Here is a 13,057-nt window from a genome sequence, read left to right on the forward strand (position 1 = left end):
TTTTTTGCTATGTTAGTTCCCCAAACTGCTATTTTGCACATGTAAGAGGATACATATAGACTTCAAACAACTTTCTGCACAAACTGGATACAGTGTAACAAGAGCGAACTGCCCTTTTTCTATGCTTGCTTACTTCAGAAAGTCTTTGATAAAAAAGGTGCTAAGCTTATCTAAAAATGTGGAAAACAGGAGGAAAAATTGAAGTGAAGATTTCATTTAAAGTAATGAGTGTAAACCTGAAGTGAAGTTTCACAACTTTTGATTAGCTGATCTTTCATTTGGTAGATTTCCAGGTTACTACATTACTGTAAAAGGACAGTGTTCCCAGCACTGATCCATCATACCCCTCTCCCCAAAGTATTGCGGGGATGCACGTGTACACATACACACAGTCCAACTTCCATTCAGTGCTAACGTATTACCAAACCTATGCCTATCAATAAATTTCATGCATTGACTAACCAATGGCTGCTTAAGAGTTAGGATAATTTTGAGCCTGAAAGCACATTATTACAGGCTAATCTAACACACGCCTTTCATTTTAAAGACGAGGAAACAAGCTCAGTGAGGGTATGTTATTTGTACAAAGCTGTACAGTTTTCGGCACACTGATAAAGTGGACCACACTCTTTTGATTTTCTTGACTCCTAATTTAGCGCAGCATACTACTGCACCCATAATTTAGCACCCCAGTCCTATGTCTACTTTATATAGCAACAATGTATAACTTAAATGTCATTTATGAATGGAAGTCCTAGATATACATTTGTATACATGTTTTATTATGAAATTTTGCCTCTTTTTTCTTAAGTTGCTCTATACTTCTTTCCAAGGGTATATAATACCCTTGCAAATACAACAGTAACTAGCACATTCAGTGCCTACTTTGTGTCACATACTATTCCAGACGCGTTACATACACCAAACCATTTAATCCACACAACGAGTTTATGGGTCATGGACAGTTATTCTCATTTTACAACTGTGAAATTTGAGGCACAGAGTCTAAGTCACTTATCCAAGGTCACACGGATATTAGCTGGTGTCCTGATATTTGACCTGAAACACTGTAACTTCTGAGTTCATCCTCAATAAATTTAGTTATCAAGTATATTTCTATAAATCAAATCATTCTACAACTTATTTCCAGATTTAACTGTAATTGCAAGAAAGAATCTAGCATCCCAGGACATTAGGAAAATTAGCATAAATGTTGAAAGCACTTTAAAACTACATTTAAAGAAAATTTGATAAAAATATCAAATAAGTCTCAAAGTGTAAATGCTGTGACAAAAACTATACTATCTTTGTGAAATGTATTATTTTAGAGCAAATCTATCACAGGAGAAGAAATGTCTTATTAGTTGCCTTGTTTATACAATCAACATATCCCTAGATGACTAAAATTGTTTATATTTATAATTTGATACTGCACATAAATTGAATTATTAAAAAAAATCATCCAAAGCAGTTTCTAATGATTATTTGAATGAATCTATGGTAAATTAATTGTAAAACAAAGCCTTATCCACTAATATAGCAGTTTTGTAACAAAACTCATGTTTTTCATATACCAAGTTGTAGGACACATGTGTATCATAGCTCTTTTTAACTTAGGTATGGCGCTCAAATTCTATCCAAGTAATTTGTCACCTATGACATTTTTAAAACTTGAATTAGATTTACTTTTATATCTTGGAAACGAGTAAACAAAAATCTCAGATTTCCACCACCTGTGACATTTACAAAACATTATATGTTCATTGACACAGAATTCAAACAGTACAGACAAATATAATTTAAAAAAAGTAAAAGCTTCCCTTCTTTCTAGTTTTGATCTCCTACGGATAATACTCTTAAAATTTCTTGCACATACTTACACAGATTAAATTAAACATTCATCCCAGTTTAAATGCATATAATCCTTTTTATTTATGGGAATGGTAATGTACTCTACAGACTCTAATAAATTTTGATTTTTTACCCAATAGCTTTTCTCATCCACACATATAAATCTAATTCATCCTTTTTAATGGTTGCCTATTATTCTGTGTTCTCTATGTATTTATATATGTTTATACACACATATATGTCATATACCATATTTGTGTGTGTGTATATATCTGATATATGTATCTGATATATATATACACACAGTAAATATATATACCATACACTGTTTATAGATATAGATAATTTGTGTGTATGTATGTACCATAGGTGTGTGTGTATGTGTGTGTGTGTATGTGTATACATATACTCTCACAAACAGGAACATATTCTTTGAGAGTTTCAAGTTTTTAACCATTATAAAAAATGTTGCAAAGAAAATTTATGTCCATACATCTTTGCATATTTTGGCTAATAAATGTGAAATATATATAACCTATTCATCTTTTTCTGATGTAAGAAATCTTTATTTTTTATTTTTAAAAATATTATTTTTATTTTTTAAATTTTTATTATTAAAGTACGGTTGACATACAATGTTAAATTAGTTGCCAATATACAACAGTGATTCCACAATTCTACACACTGTGCAATGCTCTCTGCCATAAGTGTAGTTACCATCTGTCACCATACAATGTTATTATATTATTGACTATATTCCCTATTCTGTACTTTTCATCTCTGTGACTTATTTACTTCATAACTGGAAGTTTGCTACAAATGTTGCATTCCTACCTTAGTTTTTCATTTGTCCCTTGATTCTATTAATGTTTTCTTTTTCTAAATAATATTTTAAATTTTTATATGGTGAAATTTAGCAATCATCAGGCTCCCCTGTTAAAGCTTCAAAATTATAAAGTTAAAGATTATTGATGTCTTAGGTCTAATAGATTTTACCTGATCCAATACAACATAAGGATCCTCTGTATGTATATGTCCCTTCTCTAAAGTTCAACTCTGTCAAGTGAAGACAGCATTAAATCTGCTTTGTATTTTCTTCCTCATCTTTCAGAACTGTGAACCTGTGAACCAGGGCCCTGCCAAGCCATACTGAAACCTGAGGCAAAGAGGAAAGTCAGTAATGCTGATCCTATCTTTACTTACAATTTTGATATTTTGTTCATTAAAGATTTTTGCATTAATTTTGATTTTTAAAAAATATTGCATTAAAATTGTTTTTCTTCATTGTTGAGGTTTTGTTGTTGTTGTTATTGCCCTCTTAAATTTTGTGCCCAGAGTGAATGCCCCACTTGTTTACTTTAATCCCAGCCCCACTCTAAACACTGGATTTCCCAAGAATCAGTACAGAAGCTCTTGGACTATTTTTCTATGTCTGCACCCACTTCCTTAATAATCTCATACTTTGACTCTAAATACCACATATACACTGATAGGTCCTAAGTTAATATTTTTCACCCAAGACTTCAGTTCTGAACTCCAGACTCATATTTTCAACTGTCTACTCTACAGCTCAATTACATGGAGGTCTAATAGCTATCTTAAGCTTAATATGTGTCAAATAAAAAGCAGCTTATTGTTGTTTCAATGACTCCTTGAGTACTGACGCTTGTCCTGCTTGTTTTGAACTTTTATGGAATCATGGCTCATTTCTGAGACCCATCCCCAATATGTGTGTTACAGCAATAAACCTCGTGATGACTTCCCCATTTTATCCCTTTCCTTCTTTCCATGTTGACCCAGTTACATTCATTACCCAAAAAGAATGCTTCCCACATGCCACAAGCTCCCCACCTATGACCCTCAATAAAGGCACTTGCCTGTAAGTCCTTGCTCTATTCTCTTCTTTCCTGTCAAGACCAAATTTTGGGCTTTTGAATGACTTTGCTTAGCTTTGTAGGAGTACCATGCCATTCTCTCTAGGACCTGTGAGTATAATAAATTCTTTAATTTCATATGCCTCTCTAAGGTTACTCTCTGCTGCTGTGTTGGAGTGACCCTCAAAGACCCCACAAGGGAGGCTTAGTATCCATTTAATACACAATATGTAAAACCAAATTCTTGGAGTCACACCTGTCTTCTCTTCCACCACTTCCTCCTATCTCTGCATATGATGCCACTATCTACTTATTTACTTAAACTAAAAAACTTAACCGTCATCCTAGACTTATTTCTTCGTCATTCACCCAATCCAATCTACCAGTACTAATCCACCATACCTCTGAAATATATCCCAATTCCATTCACTTCTCTTCATCTCTACCACCATTATCTTAATCCAAACTCACATTCTCTTGCCTGAGTTGTTAGAATAGCTGTTGCTTCTACCCTTGTTCCTTCCACCATATCACTTTCCTACCCAGCAACCAGAGTGATATCAATATATAAGATCATGTTTCTTCTCTGCTCAAAACCCTGCCATGACCTTCAGTCTCACTCAGAGTAAAATGCCTTTCCAATAACTTACAGGGCTCTACATGACCCGCAGTACTCTCAACACCACTTTTATGAGTTCATCTCCTACTGTCTCCCTTTTACTCATTCTGTCACATCAGTCTCATTTCTCTTTCATGTAAATATGAAGCATATCCCCACGTTGAGGATTTTGTGCCATTCTTTACTTGGAATGTAATATTCCCCTAATATGTGCATGATTCATGCTTTTATTTTTGTCAGCTTTAAGCTCACATACCATCTTATCAGAGAGAATTATCTATGATCCTCCAGCATAAAACAGAACTTTTCCCCTAAAAACACCAACACTCTAAACTCTTTGCTTTATTTATCCTTCTTAGCATTTTTCACCATTGCCATCCTATGGTGTGTGTGTGTGTGTGTGTGTGTGTGTGTGTGTGTGTGTGTTTTAATCCCAGCACTTAAGGTCTGACTCATAGTATGGCTTCAGTAAATGTTTCTTGAATGAAGGAATGAATTAAATCCATGATTCATTCCCCACAATGGTTGTTCATTACTTCTTTCCTTCTTCTTAAACTAAAATCTTCTACCTACTTTTCTACCTATCTAGTTCACTTAGAGAAGAATTTTCATTATGCTCTGGTTAGACTGACACTATGAAGTGTAAGCTTCCCAAACTATTCTATTTGCATTGCAAATTTTCTTGATTTCTGCACTAACATTTTAATGTACTATGTTGCTTTCAAGATGTTCTTTCCCTTATCTAATCAACAACTTTCTTTCACAAGGGGTAGATTAGTGCAATTGTTAAAGGCATGGTTTTGTGTTCAGAATTTTGGATTTACCACACACACAGAACAAGTTACTGAAGCTCTGAGCTTCAGTTTCCCCATCTAAAATGGCCCCTGGGTGGCTCAGTCGGTTAAGTGTCTGCCTTCTGCTCAGGTCATGGTCTCGGGTTCTGGGATTGAGCCCCATGTTGGGCTTGCTGCTCAGCAGGGAGTCTGCTTGTCCCTCTGCCCCTCCCCCCACTTGTGTGCTCTCTCTCCCTCTCTTTCTCTCTTTCTCTCTCTCTCTTTCCCATTCTCTCAATAAATAATTTTTTTTTAAAAAAATGGCATCAACATATATAATACCTACCTCATAGGATTCTTTAGAGGACCAAATAACTTAAAAAATCAAGCTCATTATCATACCAAACAATTGTATAGCATGCCGGATACTGTTCTAAGCACTTCAAATACATTAAAATTTTTGTTCTAATCTCATTTCTGTAATATATCTATGGTTGTTAATGATATTTCTTCATTCTTCTTTATTGTATGTCATGGTCAGACATACCTCTTTGAAATATTTTGCTTTATACAACATTTTCTTCCCCTGATTATTAATATAATTTCTTTAGCTATCATCTCATTTATCTGTCTCATAGTGTGAGGTACCTCATATTCATGCCATATATAGTTAATATGTGTTCACTACTGCTGAACAATTCACCTTACTAGGCACTATAGTGATCATAACTATATATAATATATGCTGTCAACATTAAAAAAATCATAATGCCTAGTGCTGAAAATGTTATCATCTATTCAGGTTGACTGTATTTAAAATTGGGAAAGAATATGGAATATGTATATATAGCAAGGCCAGTAAAGACATGCATTCCTTTGATCAAGCAAAATTTCTTATAAAAATACATCTTAAGCTGATATTTTATACTATGCAATACACTACATAAATGAGCATGTTGATTGCATCATTATGTATGAGGGAAAATAATTAGAAATAGTCTACGTATAAAACAATGAAATAAAGGTACATTGTGATTATCCAATAAATTCATGTTGAATAAAATTATGGTATATTAACAGGATGGAATATTGTGCCACTGTTAAAACTTAAAACAGAAATATTTATAATGAATTAAATTCTTAAAGTGTACAAATAGATATACCAAATTATTTCAATCATGTAAAATATACTTAAATAGGCAAGGATTAGAAAATAAAAATATGTAAGAATAAGTTGTGATAGGATGCTATCTTGGATTAATTTTTTTCTTTTTCTCAAAATTATCTTTAACGTGACTATTTCTATTGATTTTCATTTAAAATGGAAAAATGGAAAAATAGGTAGACTGCATGATCCCTACTCTTGGTGAATTTACAATTGTCTTAGAGTAACATAGCACATACAATAAACAGTTAAATGAGGTAATACAATAAGGCAAAAGATTCAACATTCATTCATTCAGTGAGTTTCAATTAATATCCATAGTATACTATACATATATACATAAACATATATTAAGTCTATATACAAATGAACATGGGGTTTTTGGGGAGCAGTCAGTGGCTAAATATCAACTTTTAGGTGCAGGTTTTGGTTTTCTATTGTTTTATTCTAGAATTTCTAGTCTTCCAGTTTTTTAATTTATTTTTTGTGGGGTCACATATTCCTCTAATTTGTTATCCCCAGCAACAACTTCTCTTATTTAATGATGGCTAGAAGGGGTAGACTTGGCTATTAAATGGCAGCAGACTAATTACATTCCACCTTGATTTGCAACAGTGAGAATAATAATTTTTCTGTCAGCTTTTAGGAGGTAGTCTATTATATTTATTTACAAAAATATTAGCACTTTGATGGTGGACAAGAGAGACATGAAATTGGTTGAAGGATTAGGAAGGACTCGTGAAAATTGGGAATATGTGAATCTATAAATTTAAGATAAAATGAGTTTTCAATAAACAGTGATGATCCTCTAAATTAACTGTATCTACTCTCACATGCTGAGTATTATCTAAAACTCCATGATATTAATATTGCAAAGAATTGATTGTCATCCAAATCTTCATTTTAAAAACTGGTTTCATAATCTAGCCAAAAATAGTTCCTTATTTTCATTTCCCATCAACCCACTTGACATTTTTAGTACTTTGTGGATTTGACACTAGGACAAAAATAGCAGAAGCACACATTATAATAGCTATTTCTGAATCCCCAAACTCTGTAAGTGCACAAAATAAATGTTTCATAAACTAAAAAATAAAACTTTCCTACTGAGATGACTGAACATATTTCAAAAAATAAATATGAAAACTTTCTTCATTTTTATTAAAAATATCAGCCCATATATATCATGTTATTACTTTTTACCAAAAAAGCTTAGTTAAATAGTATTTTGGCTTTTGTTTCACTTTTATTCTCATTACTGGTCTGTGAAACAATTGCTTTAATGAATGAATTCCGGACAGTCCTTTGAGCTGGCTCAGAATACCAGAATAAGACGTCCTCATGTCATAACACCTACTTCTTTTTGAAGCTTGTATCAAACATTACTTTTATGAAGATTTTCCTCATATCCATTCTGGTCTTTCCCCTCCTGGAGAGAATCTTCTTACCAGCCACTGTTTCACCTATGGAATTCTATTTGAAAATCCTTACATATGGCTGCACTTACTTGTTTGCATGTGTATGCCTCTCACCCTGTAGACTTGGAGCCGTGCTCCTTGAGGACAAGGATGGCATCTCACTGCACTTTGTGTCCCTGGTACCTGAGACTGAGTGTGAGATTTAATAAATCCTAATCTTTATCCCTTTCAGTGTGTATATATCCCTTATATGTCAAATATCCCTTACATGTATCCTTCCACTCTAACGCTGGGTTTGGTGATACGATCAGCTTTGGCCAATGAGATGCTGAATCAATTGTGATGCAAAATTAGGCTTCAAAATTGTTTGTGTGATTGGGTTTGCTTGTTCTTGGATTCTGCAATTATTATGAGAACATGCCCAAGTTAACTTGCTGGAGATTGAAAAACATAGAATCACTCCAGTTTTTCTAAGTGAGGACATTCTAAATCACTTAACAACCAGCCAACTCCCACCCACATGAGCAAGTTTAGCTGAAACTTGAAGACTATGCAGCTAACCAGCAAAATTCAGTAGAATTGCTATTCAGCCATTCCAGATTCATAAAAATTATTTGCTGTTGTTATATACAAGTTAGGTTTTGGGGTTGCTACTTACAATTATTTTGGAACTAAAGAGCTGATACAAAGAGAATAACACATCATATGTGCTTAATAATTGAGAAAAAAATGGTATTTCTAGATGCCACAGGGAAGGGGTGTCTGGGTGGCTCAGTTAAGTGTGTGCCATCAGCTCAGATCATGATCCTGAGGTCCTGACATCAATTTCTTCACATCTGCTTCTTCCTCTCCCTCTGCTGCTCCTCCTGCTTGTACTCACTCTCTCTCTCTCTCTGCTAAATAAATAAATAAATAAATAAATAAAATCTTAAATAAATAGATGGCACAGGGAAAAGGGGAAAAAAGGTTAAGAGGAAAGCAAAAGCAAAAGCCATATTTGTCCTCTAAAATTGTATGATCAAAACTCCCTAATTATAGCTTCATCTATACTAAAATAGTCTAGATATGATGAAAAAGAAAACTGTTCTTTGCTCAAAGCCTAAGAAGCTGACATTAAGTGAGTGCCTACTATGCCCCAGGAATTTTCACAAATTATTCCATTTAATCCTCATGCCAACTCAGGAGGTAGGAATTGTCTTCACTGTAGAATGAGAAAAATGAGATTACAATCAAGTAACTTGTCCAAGGCTATATGTTTAGAAAGCTGTAAATTTAGTGAAAGAAGACTCATTGTGGAAAATATATTTATGAGATGGGGAGATTAAGGCATAGAGAGAATGGATGTAGAAAAGCTAATCCCAACTGGGGACTACACAAATATTTATTGACCATCTACCATATGTCAAATACTTTGCTAGGTACTGAAATATAATTAACATTAAAGAATGATATTATTTAAAGATATGATGAAATAAAATAAAGATGCATGTTGTAAATGGTAGAGCAACTGCTACATTTTATTTTATTTATTTTTAAGGATTTATTTATTTATTTTAGAGAAAGACACCAAACAGGGGAAGGGGCAGAGGGAGAGAATTTCAAGCAGACTCCCCAGTAAGCATGAAGACGACACAGGGCTTGGTCTCATGACCCTCAGATCACGACTTAAGCTGGAACCAAGAGTCAGATGCTCAACCAATTGAGCCACCCAGGTGGCTCAGCAATCACTACTTTTTAAACCAAAGAGATATAACTAATAAGTAAACATAGGACATAAAACCAAATTAATTTTTTTAAATCTCAAATTATGCAAAAGAGGATAATAAAGCAAACAAAAAACAAAAAACAGGCAGAACAAACAGAAAATAAATAGCAAGATGATAGATGTAAACTCAAACACAGAAATAATATAAATGGTTTAAAATTCTAATTAGAATACATAGACTTAAAAATTAGATTTCTAAGATCTACTGGTATGCCATAAATAAGAAATCAACTTTAAATATGATGACAGAAGTTGAAAGTAAAAGAACAGAAAAAAATCTATATCATGTGAACACAGAAAGCTGGAGTCATAGGCTGATATTGAACAAAGTAGACTTCAGAACAAGGAATGCCTCCAGGGATAAAATGCACATATAAGAACAAAAAAAGAGAGAGGGAGGCAAGATGGTGGAAGAATAGGGGACCCCATTTCCAGCAGTCCCCTGAATTTAGCTAGATATCTATTAAACCATTTTAAACACCCACAAAATCAGCCTGAGATATAAGAATATATATCTGAATCTCTACAAGCAGAAAAGTGACCTTGCTTTTTGCAAGGTAGGACATGTGGAATCATGAATCTGTGGGGAGATATTGGAAGATAAACAGAAGGGGGAGGGAGCCGCCATAAACTGGCTCCTCTAAAGTGTATATAACACCAGAGTGCAAAATCAGAATCTTTAGAAATCTACTCTAGTGGGAGAAATCCTTCTCTGAAATGGGCTTTGGAAATGAAAAGGCAGAATTCTAGGTAGGGCATTGTGGTCTCAGGATACTAGAAGCCACAGAGCAAAAAGGGTACCTGAACCAGTAGAGTGCCCAAGCAATGGAGCCAGGAGGCAGGTTGTGGTCAGCAAGCCCAAGAGGGGACTCTCAGCTTGGATCACCATAAACCACAGACAGGCAGTCAATAATTGCTCTTTTCTTGAGTAGTCTGAAAAAGCCTGGAACCTGTGCTTGACTGGGCAAAAACTCACAGGGTGGTACTGGCCCAAAGAGGATATTAGAGCAGCTCCCAGACATAATCCAGGAGCTTTGGGTGTGCACTTGAACCTGCAGCTGCTCACAGTTTTAGAATCACAAAGGGCCCCTGAGACTACCTCTGAGAGAGTTGCTGTGGGCATGTACCATGAGAGGCCGCAGTTTTCAGTGATGCATACAGAAGTGGAGATTGTTTGTCCTGGAGGGTTTATTAAAGAGGGCAGACTGTGAATTTTCTGCTCTGGGCCAGAGTTTCCTGCAGCCATTTTTGCTCTGACCATTGGAAGAGTCCCAGAAAGCCTCCAGGGAATAAAAGTCACACAGAGGACTGGTTTCCACTGAGCCCATCCTTCTTACAGGGGTGGGACAACTCCGCCAAGGCTGAGTTACCAGAGAAAGAGCGTAGCAGGCCCCTCCCCTAGAAGATGGTCTGGAAGAACAGGTGGAGGTCAACTCTGTGGATCCCATAAGATTGTAAAAATCCCAATGCCAGGTGAAAATAATATATTGAGCTCCAGGTGCTGCCTCATGACTTGTTTATTTTTCAGATAAAATCCTCTTTTTCTTTCTTTTTTTTTCTTATGCTTTTTTGCTGTTTTTTTTCTTTTTACCTTTTCCTCATTTCAACTAGATGTTTATTATATCAACTTATATTTCATAGTTGCTTTGTAACTTGTATTTTTTCACACTTATATTTTTTATAGATATATGCTTCATTTTAGTCTTTTTTTTCACTCTATTCAATTTTATCTTTATACATATTTAAGTTTTACTTCCATTGCAATTTTGGGATGTAGTGTCTTCTAACACACAGACAAAAATTCACCAGGGACAACTAGAACATCCTTCTTTGTCCACACTGAGAGATTATAGTCCCACTTCCCCTCCCCCTGATTTTAAAAAATTTAAAGTTTTCTTCTTGTGTTTCATTTTGGCTTTGTTTTTTGGTGGTGGCTTCCAACCACTCTGGATTTTGCTAGGGTGCATCTTGCTTGGGTCGTGGTTGATATTTTGGACTCTGTTCATTCACTCAACCATCCCTCAACAGAATGACTGCAGGAGGGACTCCTGAGAAAGAAAAGAACCAGAGACAATGTCCTCTGCCACAGAACTATCGGATATGGATATAAGCAAGATGTCAGAAACAGAATTCAGGATAGCAATCATGAAGCCAATAGCTAGGCTTGAAAAAAGCATTAGTGACAATATAGACTAAGGTCAGAAATGAGATATAATCAGGCAGAACTTAAAATTACTATGAATGAGAAGCAGTCTAAACTGGATACTCTGACAACCAGGGTAAATGAGGCTGAAGAATGAATCAGTAATCTAGAAGATAAACTGATAGAAAGAAAGGAAGCTGAGGAAGATGGATAGGCAGCTAGTAGCCCATGAAAATAGACTTAGATTAATGACTCCAGGAAACTTTCCAATGTCAGAATTAGTGGGATCCCCAAGGGGATGGGGGGAGAGAGAGAGGACTAGAAGGTATATTTGAGCAAATCATAGCTGAGAACTTCCCTAATCTGGGGAGGGAAAAAAAATTTGTGTCCAAGAGGCAGAGAGGACCACTCCCAAAATCAATAAAAGTAGATCAACACCCTGACACGTAATAGTGAAGTTTGAAAATTTTACAGCCCAAACTATCCTGAGCATAGCTAAGGAAATGAGATTCCTTACATATGGAGGGAGGAACATCAGAATAACATCAGATATATCTGCAGAACCCTGGCAAGCCAGAAAGGGCTGGCAAGATGTATTCAGGGTACTAAATGAGAAGAACATGCAGCCAAGAATACTCTATCCAGCAAGGTTGTCATTCAGAAAGAATGGAGAGATGAAGAGCTTTCAGGACAGGCAGAAACTGAAAGAATATGTGACTACCAAGCTAGCCCTGCAAGAAATATTAAGGGGGATTCTGTAAGCGAGGAGAGACTCCAAGAGTCACAAAGATGAGAAAGAAATGGAAAATATATTGAAACAGGGACTTTAAAGGCAATATAATGGTACTAAATTCATATCATTCAATACTTACTCTGAATGTAAATGGGCTGAATGCTCCCATCAAAGGCACAGGGTTTCAGACTGGATAAAACAGCAGGACCCATCCATATGTTGTCTACAATAGACTCATTTTGAACCTAAAGACACCTCCAGATTGAAAGTGAGGGGATGGAGAACCATTTACCACGCCAACAGATGTCAAAAGAAAGCTGTGATAGCAATCCTCATATCAGACAAATTAGATTTTAAACTGAAGACTGTAGTAAGAGATGTAGAGGGACACTATATCATACTTAAAGGGTCTATCCAACAAGAAAATCTAACAATTGTAAATGTCTATGCCCCTACATTGGAGAAGCCAATTATATAAACCAAGTAATAGCCAAAATGAAGAATCATATTGGTAAGAATACATTAATAGTGGGAGACTTCAATATGCCACTCACAGCAATGGACAGATCATCTTAGCAGAAGATCAACAAAGAAACAAGAGCTTGAATGACACATTGTAGCAGATAGACTTCGTAGATATATACAGAACATTCCACCCTAAAACAACAGAATACTCATTCTTCTCGAGTGCATATGGAGCTTTCTCCAGAATAGAC

The sequence above is a fragment of the Ursus arctos genome, chromosome X (genome assembly GCF_023065955.2).
Source record: "Ursus arctos isolate Adak ecotype North America chromosome X, UrsArc2.0, whole genome shotgun sequence".
NCBI classification, from domain to species: domain Eukaryota; kingdom Metazoa; phylum Chordata; class Mammalia; order Carnivora; family Ursidae; genus Ursus; species Ursus arctos.